The sequence below is a fragment of the Lytechinus variegatus genome, chromosome 11, assembly GCF_018143015.1.
Source record: "Lytechinus variegatus isolate NC3 chromosome 11, Lvar_3.0, whole genome shotgun sequence".
Taxonomy (NCBI): domain Eukaryota; kingdom Metazoa; phylum Echinodermata; class Echinoidea; order Temnopleuroida; family Toxopneustidae; genus Lytechinus; species Lytechinus variegatus.
The window spans coordinates 36,144,748-36,161,895 of NC_054750.1; the positions used below are offsets into that span (position 1 = coordinate 36,144,748).

General features: G+C 43.5%; 1 protein-coding gene across 3 annotated transcripts in view; it reads left to right on the top strand.

Annotated features, from left to right (window-relative positions):
- The window catches only part of LOC121424288 (protein KRI1 homolog), a 143,319-nt gene that overhangs the window by 103,091 nt on the left and 23,080 nt on the right, over positions 1–17,148 (top strand). The gene's annotated exons all lie outside the window — the stretch shown is intronic.

Below are 17,148 nucleotides of genomic sequence, written 5' to 3' on the forward strand. Positions count from 1 at the left end.
GATTAGTGAGGGTTTTTCTTCAGCTATTTTTGCTTCCAGCCCCAGCTCTCGCCATGATAGCGTAGAAAGCAAGCCTGTTTCGGCGGCAGATTTGATTATGAAATACTGCCCCCAGCTTGAGGCAGAGACTACCGACTCAGAGGATTCTAAGCCTATTTTCTGTCTTGATTCAGAGCTTGGGAGACAATCTGTCAACTCAGCTGCGGTGAAGCTTGACAAACCCTTCTCATCCTGCTTGAATTACCTTAATGACAGGGGAAGGGACTTACGTCCTACCAACAGAGTGGTAAGTAAGCACTTTTGCTTTGGGGAACGAGACTTAAAGCACGTTTTCAAGACTCCCACAGTCCCAGATGCAGCCTTTTGTGTTGGTGATGCTAGGGCTAAGAGATCGCGCTACTCTCATCAGAATCCACTCGGGTCACGTAGATTTAAGCGTATGGAGGGTCAGTTGACCTCTATTGACCAGGCAGCCAGGGCATCTATGTGCCTAGCAACCTATCACACATATCTTTTGACAGCCTTTCGGGAATCTGAGAGACTAGGTATCTCCCCGGAGGATCGCAGAGACATATGGGAGTGTGTTATGAAGATTGCAGAATACCAGTTTGAACAGGCGTCGAGGACAGCCATACTTTGCACGAGAGCAAGACGTTCACAGGTCATTGACCTACTTCAGATTGAAAAAAATGCTACTCGACTACTCGAAAGACTGCCAGCCTGTGGGATGACCTTTTCAGTGGTCGTTTTCAGGAAGTTTTAGAATCTTCCATCTCTGCTTCTTCCACGGCTGATAAGACAGTGTACAGGTTGTCTTCGCATTCTTATGGCCAACGTTCCTCCTAACATCAGCAGGCCTCTGGGCCGAGTAACCAGCAACAGCAGGGCCCCCCACAACGCGAGGACAGGGATAGTACGCCCCAGACCGATCAAAGGACCCCTACGCCCTTTCGGGGTCGACGCAGATCGTCCCGCGGTTCTCAGTACCCCCCTAAACACTTGTGACTCCTTGGCCGGACCGTTTTCCCCAGACTTACATGCCCCCGTAGGAGGGAGACTCATAACAAGAGACAAATTAATTCTCAGGATAGTGCGGGAGGGATATCGGGTTGAGATCGACCCAGATTATCGGGACGCGTTCGCACAACTAAGAACCACCTCTGCCCTCCCCCGCTCTCTCGAAAAGAGAGAGGCTCTTTTAAGGGAAATCAACGAACTGGAGAGAAAGCGTGCAATTTCCAAGGTGCCCTCCAGCCGAAAGATTGTTTTGTCAAATGTCTTCCTAATTCGGAAACAGTCCGGAAAATTCAGGATGATCCTGAATCTAAAGAAACTAAACAGGTTCATCGAAAACAAGCCATTCAAGATGGAATGCCTCTCCAAGATCCTGCCCCTGCTTCGCCCCCACGAGTGGGCGGCATCTATAGACTTATCGGACGAGTATCTTCACGTTCCAATAGCAAGGTCCTCTCAGCATCTCCTAGGTTTCGCAATAGGAGGGGACACTTACCAGTACCAGGCCCTCCCTTTCGGCCTTCGCTCTGCTCCTCGCATCTTTACAAGGCTCGTCAGGGTAATTGCTGCAGAGCTAAGAAGAAGAGGGGTAAAATTTTTTTGCTATCTGGACGATTGGTTGATCCTCGCCCCCTCGTAACAAACCCTTCACAGACACTTGAAGGTCACAATCGCGTTGACAAATTTAGGCCTTCTCATAAACTGGGAAAAATCAAGATTGACTCCAACTCAGACTCCGGATTTCCTTGGAGCATTTATAGACATCCCGCGTCAGGTGGCAGCCCCCCTTCCCCACCGGGTTCAGAGAACGAGAGCAGTCGTGGAACAACTCCTGTCCAGTCGTCTCTTAGTGGATACAGTCCCCCTTTGCAGACTGAGGATGAGATTACTCCAGCTACATCTCAAGTTTTTTCGCCCACCCATGGACGCCGAGAAAACCTACATCCCTCTATCTCCGGAGACAGTAGGGGCCATTCAGTGGTGGCTTCTTCCCTTGTCTCTGACCTCAGGGAAGCCCTTCAGAAGTCTCCTTCCGTCAGTGGTCATCCTAACCGACGCCTCAAACCAAGGTTGGGGCGCAGTCATGGACTCGAAGAGAGTGTGGGGGGACTGGACTGGTCATCAGCTGAATTTTCACATAAACAGGTTGGAGATGATTGCGGTGCAGTTAGCCCTCCAACACTTTGCATCCGAGATAGTGGAAAAGTGTGTCCTGATAAAGTCAGACAACCAGACGGTGGTAACATATCTCAACAAAGAAGGGGAACTCGGTCAAGGACCCTTTGCAGACTGACTCTAGAGATTTTGACATGGTGCGACAGTCGCAACATCATGGTGAAGGCATCCCACATCCCAGGAAAGGAGAATCACATAGCAGACTTATTATCGAGGGGACGCTATCTCCCCTCGGAATGGATGCTCCACGAGGCTGTGGCCAGTGAGATATTCAATCAATTCGGCAACCCACAGATAGATCTATTTGCCTCAACACTACCAGGGGCCCAGCACTACTACCCCGAGCCCAACAAACTGAGGCTCACACTGTGGCCCATTACAGGGCAGCAGCAATCAAGGCTGGACATTCTGAACGGGCTGCCAATTTCTCAGCAGAATGTTTACGGTCTTCCACACGATCAACCTACGACTCTAGACTCAGTCACTATGTTAGATGGTGTCGGCAGGCTAAGACTAATCCATGCAAGGCATTTGTAGGTGAGATTGCTGAATTTTTTATATCCTTGTATGACAAGAATTTGGCATGTAATACTATTCGGGGTTACAGGTCTGCCATAGCTGTCCTACACGAAGGCTTTGACAATGGTGAATCTGTTTCCTCGTCTATTTTTCTGTCACGGTTATTAAAGTCCTTCTTTCTTAACAGACCCAGGAGAAGGCTGCTTGCTCCTGCTTAGAGCCTTCCCCAGGTGTTAGTCTCCCTCAGTCAGCCCCCTTTTGAGCCAATGCATAATGCATCTTTGCGGGATTTAACCATAAAAACTGTTTTCCTTCTGGCAGCGGCTTCTGGTCAGAGGCGTAGCTCTATCCATGCTCTTACCACAGCTCCTGGGCATATTGGTTGGGAGAAAAACAAGGTGAGACTTATTCCTCATGGCCATTTTCTTGCTAAGAACCAACGGGAGTCCTCTCTCCCTCTTGAAATTGTTCTACCATCCATAAGTTCCTTTTCTTCAGTTAGGGAGGATAGATTTTGGTGCCCGGTAAGAGCATTAAAATGGTATCTTGATAAGACTAAACAATTTTTTGCTTCCGTTCAACTTTTTGTTAGTTTTATTCCCCCTCACAGGGCTGTCTCGCCGGATACTATCTCTCGTTGGATTGTGGAGGCAGTGAAATCTGCTGGTGATCCAGTCATCATTCACCAGAAAGTTAGAGCCCATGACACAAGAGGATTGGCTGCTTCCTGGGCTTTATTCAAGGGCGTACCCATGGAGGATATAATGATAGCGGCATATTGGTCCAACGCTAATACATTCACATCCTGCTACCTCTCGGATGTCCTCGGTGATGAATCCAAGTTTGCGAGGGCCACCCTGTCCGGTCCCCATTGCTAATCCAAGGTATGAGTTTAACTTTACAAGCTTGTCATTAGTATCTTGTATAATAGAATTGATCTGTAGGGCCTCTTGGCTTTGGCCTGACCACCTCCCATAGTTGTTTCCGTGGTAATCTGGCATTTAGGGGAATAGGTAAGTATGGCGTATCTGAAGTAGATTATGTTGTTCAGTAGTGAACACCATATCTACGAAGTAGCCATACTTACCTATGCTACCCTCCCACCTCCCCTCTTTCTGTATCTGAGGTTCGTTTGCCTAAGAAAGAGGAAGTGAGCCACGCACGCAAGGTACTTATAGTATAGGGCGGGGTTTCCATCCTGGTCGTGCGGAGCTCTAGTCTGCGTTGCAGACTTTTTCTCCTTTTATAGGAGAAATTTTTTGCCGGGTGTATTCGAGCGTGGCGATCGAATGGCATTTAAGGGAATAGGTAAGTATGGCTACTTCGTAGATATGGTGTTCACTACTGAACAACATAATCAACTAGGCGTTAGCCGAGTTGAATAGAGCGTCTCTTTCTTTTACCATTGCAAAATCTCCACCATTGCACAAATAAGAATAATCGCTATTTGTATTGTACAACGCCTCGGAATTGAGCGAAAATATAAAAAAAGAGAGTTTTTTTCCTGCAGTTATCTATGAAAAGGGAGCAAAAAAATTGTAAAGCGAAAAGCAAAATCCAACAAGCGCACATGACCTTATGCAGCATTGCGCATTTAGCCAGCAGGCTTATACGCGTATTGCACCTTCATTTTTACTGAGTGCAATGGATTAAATCGTATTGTGACGTCACCTCCTAAAGCCTTCAACGGTACATTTTGGATGGTACGTCTTGCGTGCAACGGTATGAATGTTTGACATTCAGCCTCCCATTTGCTTGCGTACAACAAGCTAAGTAGGCGTTGTACAATGTTACTTAAAGTGGATACATCATTCATACAATATCAACCTGTAAGAAACATTTTGGTGCCTGCACTTAAATGTATGGGATAAGTTATCATATTGATTCATGAGTTTGTGATGAAACTTTTTAATCTACATGTTTCATGGATGTTAGACATAATGGAAAACTAAGTATCCTTGTTATTTGTCGAATGTATTATCTGACCCTTTGTACCACCATGTAGACACCAAAATTATTCTTCACAGATTAATATTGTATAAACTCTGACCATTATTAGCTCATCCGGCCTGAAGGGCAAGATGAGCTTATGCTGTGGCGTGGCATCTGTCGTCCATCGTCTGTCGTCCGTCCACAATTTCAAAATGCTACTTCTTCACCATTTCAAGTCCGATTTCAATTCTGTTTGCTTTATATGATAGCACTAGGTGGGGGATTCAAAACTTCTACACAGAATTTTGAAATTCATTAAATATGCTAATTTATGCACATTTTTTCAAAATTCACAAAAAAATGCTTCTTTTATTTGTTGACCGATTTTGAATTTTTTGCTTCCATCTGGTAGAGCTTCATGAGGTTCACCAAGCTTCTACACAGAATTTTGAAATTTTGACCAGAACAATTTTTATGCTAATTTATGCATATTTTTAAAAATTCACATAAAATGCTTTTTCTTTGTTAATTGTTGACCGATTTTTACTTTTTTTCTTCTTCCATCTCTTTATTAGGTTCACCAAACTTCTACACAGAATTTTGACATTTTCAGTAGAAAATTACTTATGCTAATTTATACAAAATTTATTCAGAAATCACAGAAAATGCCTCTTCTTCTTTATTTGTTGACAGATTTTGATATTTTTTCTTCCATCTGGTAGAACTTCATGAGGCCCACCAAACTTCTACACAGAAGTTTGAAATTTTCAGTAGAAAATTATTAATGCTAATTTATGCAAAATGGATAAATCACAGAAAATGACTCTTCTTTATTTGTTGACAGATTTTGATTTTTTTTTCTTCCATCTGGTAGAGCTGCATGAGGTTCACGAAACTTATGTTTTGAAATTTTGTCTAGAAAATTATTTATTCTAATCTATGCAAATTTATTCATAAATCACAAAAAATGTTTTTTCTTCATTTGTTGATCAATTTCAATTTTGTTTGCTTGATATGATAGCTCAAGGTGGTGATACAAAATTTCAACATAGAATTTTGAAACTCATTAAATATGCTAATTTATTCATATATTTTAAAAACTCACAAAAATTACTTAATTATCTGTTGCTTGATTTTGGTTATTTTTGTTCCATCTGAGAGCTACATTAGGTTCACCAAGGTTCTACACAGCATCAAGAAACTTTGACTAGATAATTATTAATACTTAATTCATATGAAATTTATTCATAGATCACAGAAAATGCTTCGATGTCATTTCTTCATCAATTTCAATTCTATATCCTCAATTTATGTCACCAATATAGTTCACTTCAGTGTCAACTGGGCTGAAATTGAAATTGTGTTAAATTTTGTTGCGAGATGCCGAATGAGCTCTAGTTAATGAGTTTTAGGAATCATTATTTACTATCAAGAACTGGGATATACCCATTTGATTTGCTAGTTCATTACGATTAACTTGCGTGCCGAACAAAGAGTACACAATTTTCCTGCGCGCGCTGCATCTCCCTATTTACGCACTATCCCAAGATCATCGCGCAATTTGGCGTCCATTTCCTCTTTTACTTTCACCTGCTGTCGAGTTCAGGCGCAAGCTAAGTACACTCCCAAATTTGCAATCTTGTTTCTCATTTTGGATTTATTTATCATGCATTTCTTCCCTTATTTCAATCTTATTCTTTTAGTTTAAGATTGTTGTAAGCTTATCCCGTCGCGCGGAGCTTCCGTTATATTTGAATTAATTAGTTAATTAATTAATTAATTATTTGATTAATTACTTTAAAAAAAAAAAGATTTTCAGACCTTGTCTTGAAATTTTTTTTTCTTTCACAGGAATACTTAAATTTTTTTTTAGGAAGCCGTCTCTTGTTAGCGTTCGTCGCCTATGGTTCGGTCTTCCTTCTCAGGAAAGCTAGTTTCGCTTTTCCCTTTGTTCTTTTCAGGTCAGCTGCCGGTCTCTGGATTTTATATTTTTTTTCTCAAACTTCTTGTTTAAAAAAAAAAAGGGAATCTTGTTTTCTTTTCTTAGCTGATCTTCACCTCAAAAAGAAAAAAAAAAAGAAAACTCCGTGTTTCTTTTTTATTAGGTGCTTCTCCCATTTCTTTACAGAATTTTAGCAGAAGCAGTTCCTTGTTGTGTTTTTCTAACGGACATTTTTAGGGGCAGTGTCTCATAGTAATTCTTAGAATTATTACTGTTTCCCTTTTTTCTGGGATATTACCTTGTATTATCCTTGTGAGATTAATATTTCGTTCTCGAAGTCCGTTTTTTGAGGTCTCTTGACTTCTGGGGTTGGGCTTTGTTAACCCCTCCCCCTTTATTTCTTCTCTGTTTCTTGCTACTAGATCCCTCTTCGGCAGCATGAGCCTCTCGGACTCGTTCACAGAAAAGCTCCAGTTGGCCGCTGATTTGGTGTCTAACACCAGGGTCTTATTCCCAACCATTGGTAACCTTGGTAGCGAGAACAGAGACAGAGCCCTCGTGGGCTCTCAGAGGGGTGGAACCGTGAAGGCGCGTTCACGTGCCCCGCTTAACAAGGGTGGAACCGTGGATTTGCGACCACGTGCCCGCAGGCAGATAGCCGAGGCTTCCGCTCTGGAGCATGAACCTCTATCGGGGAGCGTCGTACTAGCAAAGAAAACGACGTCTCCTCTAGGGCTGTTAGACCCACCGGCTATCGGGTCATCTAAAGACCGGGGGGAGAGCACGGTCTCTCCACCACCCGGCATAGACTAGGCTCGATGCCGTGTAAGACCCCGCAAGGGAGCAGCGGCAAAGGGCTGCCAGCCCCTAGTCGGAAGAGACAGTTGAGTCCGACCGTGTCGGACTCTCAACACCATCTGACACCGTCAGATTCGGCTGACGTCTCCTCTCGCTCGGCTAGCGCTCCCCGCGGGAGAGCTGAGGTGAGGAAGACAGGCTCAGCCCAGTCTCTTGTCCCTTCTTCCGCTCCGGCGCCGGAGCAACCGAAGAAGAAAAAGAAGAAGAGGAGATCCATGGACGTATGCCCCGCTCCGCTGGGCGTTCCGCCCTTTTATTTTTTGATGGCCAGGCCTCTCAGCTTCTCAAGCTACTCCAGAGTGCCTTTCAGCACTGCGGGTTATTACCCCCAGGCTTGTCTACTTCAGCCAACGGTACTGCCAACCCAGCGGATCAAGCAGACACCGGCTATCCAACACCTCAAGATGCCTCTAGCGACTCTCACGAATCGCTGGCTCTTGAACCCACTCAGGCTACGCCAGTGAACACTCAGGCTTGGCCTTCTCCGGGGGTCCGCCCCCGCGAGCCCGGCCATGGCACACACCGCCACTCGAGCTTCTCACGTGCGCCTGCTTCCCTCGGGGCCCCGCCCGGCGAGGAGACGTGGGTTGGTTCCCCCTCTCTGGAGGCGGAACAGGCTGTTTCGGGGAAAGAGTCCAATCTCGATCCATCGGGTAGCCTGGCTCCCCAGCCGTCGGCTAGCACACGCCATGGAGATCCTCCATAAATATCTCCCGTATATCCAGCTAACGAGCCAATAGAGGGAGATACGGATTCTCTTTTCTTCTCGCAGCCGCGGAAAACCGCCCATGGTATTCCGCTCACCAATGATTTCAAGGCCGCATACGAGAGGGCGGCCGCTCAGGCCAGCTTGCCCGCCTCCCAGGGAAGAAAACCGGTATCCTTTGGTAAGAGCTTTACCTTCACAAAGGATGACACCGAGGCGTTCTTTACCCCTAAGACGTTTTCCCCCCAGCTTGACCGCATCCGGGCACGTTTGGGGACTCGTTTCTCCTCCAGCCATTTTGCTTCTGTTGAGAAACCGGATGTTAGGTATGAGGCCTTGACTCGTTTAGCCCTCAGACTTACAGCCTTCCTCTGAGCCTTGCTCGGTCTCCGAGCACAGTCTTCCGAGCCGGAAGTAACTGCCAACGATGGTGTCCTTCTTGACGAGGCACTCTTGTCATTGGTAGGTGAGTTATGGATGCAACTAGCCTCTGCAGCTACTACTGCATCCAACTCGCGTAGAGCTCGCGTCCTTAACAGACTGGGCATTGCGTCCAAGGACTTGCTCGAGTTCCTCCTGGGCGTCCCCCAATCGAACAAACACTTGTTCGGGGGGCGAGGTTGCATCTCTTCTACAAGAAGAGATCGATGGACGCAAGCAGGCCTCTGAGCTTCTTAAAGATCTCAAAGCCTCGCGTCCGACGGCTCCACCAACGAAGAAGTCGGCCTCCAAGGCTCGCCCTTCCTCTCGTCCAGTGGTGCCCCCATCTCAACCCCGTGCACACACTCCGCCAAGTCACAGAGCTCGCACTAGACCTCCAGTGAGTGCCTCACGTGGTGGGTAGAGGCAGCCGGCCAGCCTCCAAGGCTCCGGCCAGCCTCCAAGGCTCCGGCTAAGCCCAAACAGTCTCTTTGACGGGTTTCCCCAAGCGCTGGGACCGGTCGGCGGCCGTGTCCGTCATTTCCTCCCCGCATGGGAGGAAATAACGGACGACGCTTTCATCTTATCCGTCGTGCGAGATGGCTACTATATCGTTATAGAGGCCTTCCCGCACGGCGCGATTCGATCTGCCTTGTCAACCGTCCCCCCTCTTCATCAGCAGTACATCGAATCAGAGATCGGTGCACTGCTGGAGAAGGAGGCGATCGAGAGGGTTCCAGACAGTCCTCATCTCTGTCTCTCTATCTTCGTCGTCCCCAAGCGCTCGGGGAAATTGAGGATGATTCTGAACATGAAAATGATCAACGAATTCATCCAGCCAGACCATTTCAGAATGGAAACACTGGCTTCGATTCTACCGTCTCTGAAGGCGTCGGATTGGGCCGCCTCCTTAGACCTCAGGGACGCCTACTTCGACATACCCATTCATTCCGCCTCGCGGGACCTGTTGGGATTTCGCTTCAAAGAAGCAACATACAGATACCGGGCAATGCCTTTCGGCTTACGCCCGGCACCCAGAGTTTTCACTCGGGTGGTCACCGCAGTGGCCGCCCACCTGAGAAAACGAGGTCTAAGACTTTTCGTTTATCTCGACGACTGGTTGCTGGTCGCAGACTCAGAGGCCAAACTTCTGTCCCACTTATCCCTTCTTCTGCGGGTCACCCAGAAGCTGGGATTCATAGTGAACTGGGAGAAGTCGGATCTCTTACCTTCTCGCATACCCACTTATTTGGGCGCGGTTCTAGACCTGCCAAATCAGATCGCCAGACCAAGCCCGGACAGAGTTCAGGCAATCGTCTCTCTAGCTCGTTCTCTCAGAGAGCGCAGCTCTGTGAAAGCTCGCACATGTTTGAGACTCCTCGGGTATATGGCAAGCCTCGTAGATATTCTTCAGGATTGCCACCTGCTTATGAGACCCTTTCAGAGATACCTCTTGCGTTATTTCAAACCGAACACAGACTCTCTGCTTCTCCGGATCCCCCTGTCTCGGGAGATCCGTCTCAACCTGGCCACTTGGACGCACACGTCCTTTGTAGCGAAGAGCAAGCCCTTCCGTACCCCTCTCCCATCAGCCGCTCTGACCACAGATGCGTCGCTTACGGGATGGGGCAGCCATTGTGCAGGGGAGATGGCTTCGGGTGTCTGGTCATTCCATCACACCTCGCCTCATATCAATGTGTTGGAGATGAAGGCTGTCATCAACTCCCTTCAACATTTCAGACACAGGTTAGTCGATCGAACGGTCCTGATTCGCACAGACAACAAGTCGGTGGCGGCGTATATATCAATCGCCAGGGCGGTACCCGATCGAGCTCCCTCAACGCCCTCGCTGCGGAGCTTTGGGAGTGGTGCCGCCGTGCGAAGATCGTTCCAATTGCCTCGTACATTCCAAGCAGCGACAACCTGATAGCCGATTTTTTGTCCCGGGGCCGGTGCCTCCCATCCGAATGGTCGCTCCACCCGGAGATATTCCAGTCTCTCCAAGCCCTCTGCGGGCCCCTGGAAAAAGACTTGTTTGCCACGGCTCTCAACCAGAAGTTACCAATGTTCTGTTCTCGTGTCAACAAAACAGAAGCAACTTCCCTGGATGCATTCTCCATTCATTGGGGGGATCGGAGGTGTTATGCGTTCGCTCCGTTTCATCTCATACCTCAAGTGTTGAGGAAGGTGAAGGAAGACCAAGCCTGGCTTCTTCTAGTGGCCCCCAATTGGCCAAGGAGGTTCTGGTTTCCACAGCTCCTAGAACTGTTGGAGGGGGACCTGTTCACACTTCCTCTGAGATCAGACATAGTATCTCAGCCTCTTTCGGGGATCTTGCGTCCTCGGCCGGCGGTCCTCCACTTGACCGCATGGCCGTTATCGGTCTGGACGCGAAAGCGTTAGGCCTTTCTGATCGTGCCTCTGAATTGGTGATTCAAAGTCGGAGAAACGCGACTCTTGATCTTTACAATTCTCGCTTGGGCCGATTTTCAGACTGGTGCGCTGCGCGGTCTGTTGACCCTCGCAGCGCTTCTCTTGCCGCCATCGCGGATTTCTTTGTTCACCTTTTCGACATCGGTCGTTCGCTTTCCACCATTAGAGGTTTCCGGTCGGCTATCGCCGCTTTTCACCCCGGATTCCCAGATGGCTCCAACGTCTCTAATTCCAGTTTTCTTTCTAGACTGATGAGAGCGTTTTTCCTAAAGCGACCTCCGAAGAAAAGTCTGGCTCCTTCTTGGAGCCTCCCGGCTGTGCTTAACGCCTTGGCTAAGCCTCCTTTTGAGCCTCTGGCCAAGAGCTCCTTGCATGATTTATCTGTCAAGACTGTCTTTCTAATCGCTGTAGCATCCGGTCAAAGACGCAGCTCTATTCACGCTTTGTGCATTTCTCCCGGTCACATTCGGTAGGAACGGCATGGAGTCCGCTTGATTCCAACTCCGTCCTTTATTGCCAAGAACCAGACTGCCACCTCTGGTTCGATTGAGTTCTTCCTAGCACCCCTCCAGATCTTTCCTCAGTTTCTGAAGACAAGGTCTGGTGCCCAGTCAGGGCATTGAAGTGGTATCTGGATAGAACAAAGACGCTTCGCAACTCTGATCAGTTGTTTGTCACGTCACGCGAGCCGTATGCAGCAGCGTCGCGAGACACCATCTCCCACTGGATCGTTGATGCGATCAAGTCAGCCGGTGATGATGCCCTCCTTTCTGACACTAGGCCGAGAGCCCATGACACTCGAAGTATTGCTACTTCTTGGGCTCTTTTTAATGGAGTCGCCTTAGACGACATTCTAAGAGCTGCCTTTTGGCGCTCTTCTAACTCCTTTACTTCCTTTTATTTAAAGGACATTCCTTCGGGAGAGGCCTTATTCGCCTCTTCTGCCCTCAAGGCAGCGGCCCCCGTGTCTTAATCTCCCTTATTGCGCACTGCTTTCTAGACATGCCTCCCTTCACGTTGAATCTGTGTTGGTCTAGCAAATCAAATGATTATATCCCAGTTATTGATAGTAAATTATGAAAATACCATGATTTTCTTATTTACGAGATAACTGGATATACCCATTTGAACCCTCCCTCCTACCCCTCGCCTTGTGTGACAACATGTCTTGCGTGCAGGCTCATGAGAGGAAATGGATGCCAAATTGCGCGATGATCTTGGGATAGTGCGTTAATAGGGAGATGCAGCGCGCGCGCAGGAAAATTGTGTACCCTTTGTTCAGCACGCAAGTTAATCGTAATGAACTAGCAAATCAAATGGGTATATCCAGTTTTCTCGTAAATAAGAAAATCATGGTAAGTATTTTCATATTAGATGCCATTTTGAAAACTTTCTTGGATTTTTCAGCAAAATAGACAAGCGCATATCTTTGTAACCAGTTGAATGTATCATTTTAATCATGAAACCATTGAGTGGACACCACAATCATATGTCCTTGGTGAATTTTAAATGAACTATTCAATTCAATTCGGTTTATTATGAAAGACATTGTAAAACAGTCCGAAGACTGGCACATACAAAATTAACACAGTTAAACGGCAAGTCCACCTCAGAAAAATGTTGATTCGAATCTATAGAGAAAAATCAGACAAGCACAATGCTGAAAATTTCATCAAAATCAGAAGTAAAATAAGAAAGTTATGACATTTCAAAGTTTCGCTTATTTTTAACAAAATAGTTATATGAACGAGCCAGTTACATCCAAATGAGAGAGTCGATGATCTCACTCTTTCTTTTGTTTTTTATTGTTTGAATTATACACTATTTCAATTTCTACGAATTTGACGATTAGGACCTCCTTGCCTGAAGCACAAAATGTTAAAATAATGGAATTCTAAGTGTTCAGGGAGGAATGAAACTTCATTTCACATGACAATGATGAGAAAATAAAAATATTTCATATTTCATATAATAAAATAGAAATAGTGAGTGAGTGATGTCATGAGTTCCTCATTTGCATACTGACCGAGATGTGCATATAACTGTTTTGTGAAATGAAGCGAAACTTGTTGTCTTGTTATAATATGATAATATCAATAATATAGGTATATATATCTAGGGAAGCCACTTCAGTTCTAAAAATCGTTTTTCCCAGTGGGCCCTGCTATTGTTATTACCCCTGCTTTAGATGGGCTGCCTAGGCGCTCAAGCATTCAAGGACTTTCATCCTACCGGGTACCCATTTACCTCACCTGGGTGCAGCACAATGTGGATAAATTTCTTGTAGAATATTTTTGCCATGGCTTGGATTTGAATCCACAACCCTTTTGAAGTAAAAAAAGACTTATCCACTGGGCCACAATGCTTGAACGCTTGTAACTAATTTTCTGACTTTAAAAATCATGGTTAGACATCAAAAACATAACCTTGACGGATATTACATGTCCTTTTGTAAATAACAGTGGCTATTTTATACTCCATTGTTTAACATGCTCGTCGGCCAATGACTCTCCTTGTAATTTATTCTAATGTTTTATTTGACCCAATTTAACGTGGTAGACACACAAATTCATATTCCTGGATATTGAACAAACTACAGTGCGTATAAAAAAAACTTTACCTTTTGAACAAAATCCTGTAAAATTACACATTTGTAATATCCTGAAGAGTTTTTCCACATTCTAACATTGGTACAGATCCCTTTTAGCAAACGACAATATAACTGTCGAAAAATATTTCCGCTTGAGTGAGCACCAGTTACTTTTGAAAAGTTAGTAAAAAATGATTTGCGCAGAACTTTGAAATAGTTATGCAAATAAAAGTAGACCTTAATCATGAAGAACACGTGGAATTTAGCTAGTAAGGTCTATTTGAAGATACCTTTTACCTGATTTATATGAAATGGCTTAGGCTTTATTTTCATTTAGTTAATCATTTTCAAGCATGAGAAAAGTGTGGAGAAACAAGTATTAAATGAGAAATTAAATGTAAACCCACTTAAAATAATAAAAACTTAGTGGAAAAATTCTGGAGATGTCTGATATAAACTTTTGTTCAGAATCAGTTGTGTCCTCAGATTCAGCTGACACAAAAAGGGTAAAGATTGTCCTTACTAACGTTAAAATTTCAATTTGGGTGGCAAAATGGTTACAGAATGCTTGAATATGTCCGTTTTATGTAAATTGACCAAAAGTGCAAGGGAAATGTATGAGAAATGTTTCGCAGGGTAAGTTTGATTTCGCCCTTTCCCCTTGACACAGCGCGCAAACAGATTTCTGCGAGCTTTACAAAAATGGACAGTGCTCTTTCAATTGTAACATTCTGTCAAAACTTTTACTTTCAGTGGATAGATGAGACCCAAACCAAGTTTATAAGTGAAAAAAATGCCCACATGTTTTTAATTCCCAGGGGTGGTATTCTGAGATCCATTTTATCTGATAATCTCAGATGAAATAAAATGTTTTATCTCCGTTAAAATCAGTGAGATAAAATACCCTTCAATTCTCTCTGAATTGGTATTCTGAGAACAGTTTTATCTTCATTTAATATCTGTAAGACACACCTATTTTTTTATCAATATCCAATTAGAAACGCGCTTTTATATATGTAGCTCTCTCATATCAACCAATGGAAATCCATTCTGCTAGGTGTGGCGAAGGAGTGAGATTGCGTCAATTTATTGACTTCAATATGCTTGCACTATACGCTTGCACGTCTTTACAAAGATTTCTTTTTAACAAAATGGCAATACTCTCATCTTTATTTCGAAGTCTATATTGCATTTTTTCAAGCATCATTCCAAAGACAATATTAGTCAAGAAAAGTCTTATGAAATGCTTCTTGTTTGTACAGGAATAACTTTAAGGTGTTGTTCTCAATGAATATATAATTTTTCATAGTTTTCATGCCAACATTTGTAGTTAATTCACCTAGAAAATATTGATCAACGTCGCGGAGATAAAATAGCCCCTACCCTCTTTTAAGTTTATTTTATTTTTTCTTCAAAGTAACTTTGGCGCAAGCACATCACCCGCGTTGCAATACCCAGATACGCGATGGGTATGTCTACGCAGCCACTGCTCTGTTGCGTATCATCATAGATACACAAGATAAAACTTATACGCAAGATCAAAATTTAAATTTTATCAGAGAGATAAAATGTTTACTCAGAATACCAATTTCATTTTAAGAGATAAAATATTTTAAAGATAAAATGACCTCAGAATACCGCCCCAGGGCTTTTTCAAAGTGTAAACTTTTTTTTGATACGCACTGTATATCGGTTTTTCAATCCACAACAGCACTTTCAAACTCCATTTTTTGAAGTAATCTTGGATTTTTCAACATACCGGTCTACTGACTGTCCCGGTATGTTGAAAAATCCAAGATGGCTTCTGAAAAATTAAATAAATAAAAGAAGGAAGCAGTATTCTTGTCCCAATTTTTATCATTGGACCCATAGTCTAGACACCGATTCCATCTATCTCAGTTTGATATGATATGTGCTATGTCCATTTAAAGTATCAACAGCCATTTTAAACACCATTTTTGGAAGCCATCTTTGATTTCTGGGCACGAGACCACTTGCTGTCCTTTAACTTTTTCCCGAATATACTTCTTCACCCTTAAAAACCTTTGAATAGAAACCAAATTAAGGCCACTTAAGTAAGGAAAAAAATGAATAAAATATTTTTTAGCCTAAGACAGCAATTTTTAGAATAAAAATAAATTAGATGCTCATATAGTATGATTTGGCATTGGAAATAATTGCTCTTGAAATGTGTCAGCTTTCAAACTTATTGATAAAATTACAGTGCCTAGATTTCGATTTTTTAAAGGGAAGTGTTTATCGTAAGTTATGGCGCCCTCTAGTGTTGTAGAAAGGTTTTCACTGTATAAAATCCTGAAATGGGGATGATTGTTACATCAATTGACCAAAAATACTGATATAAATTACATGTGATATATTCCTCTGTTATTGGATTGTAAAACAAGACATATTCATTTCATTATGTAATCCTTTTGTCATAATTCTAGTGCCAAAAACTGGGAAAAATCATTTCTCTTCTTTTGGAATCACTATTGTTCATTGAAATTATTATGGTTAATCGGAATTAGTATTGCAAATAAGAATAATTTTGTAAATTTGAATTATCACTGTATATTTGAATTATTGTGGTTAAATTGAATTAAGATTATTATTTGTAACTGAGATTTCATTCATGTCTATGTGCAATTTATATGTTTTTATTGTAAATTCAATGTCAATTCAGCCTTCGTAGCTGCTAAATTGAATAAAATTTATATCTTGAATCTTGAAAATGATAATTGGGGGGGGGGTAATACTTTACAATTTGGGGGCAGTTTTCGTAAAGTCCGCCCTCATATGGTAAAAGTTAAAAAACATTGACATCACAGCATCATCAAATATTCTCATACACCTCAGACTATTTAAAAATAAAATTGGTGAAGAAAAGTGAGAAATGAGGTTGAAAACAATGGGTTATCCTATTGGGTTTTGTACAGGCCAATATGGCGCCAAAAAGGACCCCCCACAAAGGGAAGGAGGGGTCTAAAAAATTGAACCCCATCGTTTTTGGTCCTAGGGGACCCTATTGAAGCCAAAACAACCAAAAAAAAAATCAATTTTGGCACACTAGTCCTATGGGAGCTGTGTCGGTGACATACCGTACCACACTACATGTTCAAAATTTCTGCGCGAATTAGAATATTCACAGCTGTTACTGTTAGTTCAGAAGGTGTACGAACCCAAACGCGATATGATTTACTATCAGTTACCGTTGAAAATGATAAAAAAATGCCTTTCACCAGCCATCGCAAGGCATGTATTTCAGGCAATTCGGTTAGGTGTGAGGGGGCCCTTAGAAAAAAATGGAAATGAATTGTTTTGTTAATCATAAGAAAATATTACATAGGACATAGAGATTTTATATACCAAAAATCATTGCCCAATCATTAACATTGAAGAAGCTCTGTAGGACTTACATGTAAGAGCTACTGTCTGATAGAATCTGGCAGATTTGAAAAAAGCCAGAAGATGGGGTCAGCGGATTTATTTCATATTCTGAGGTTTAAATACACATAGGGTATGTACGAAAATTAGGTTATAATTGTCTGATCATTATTT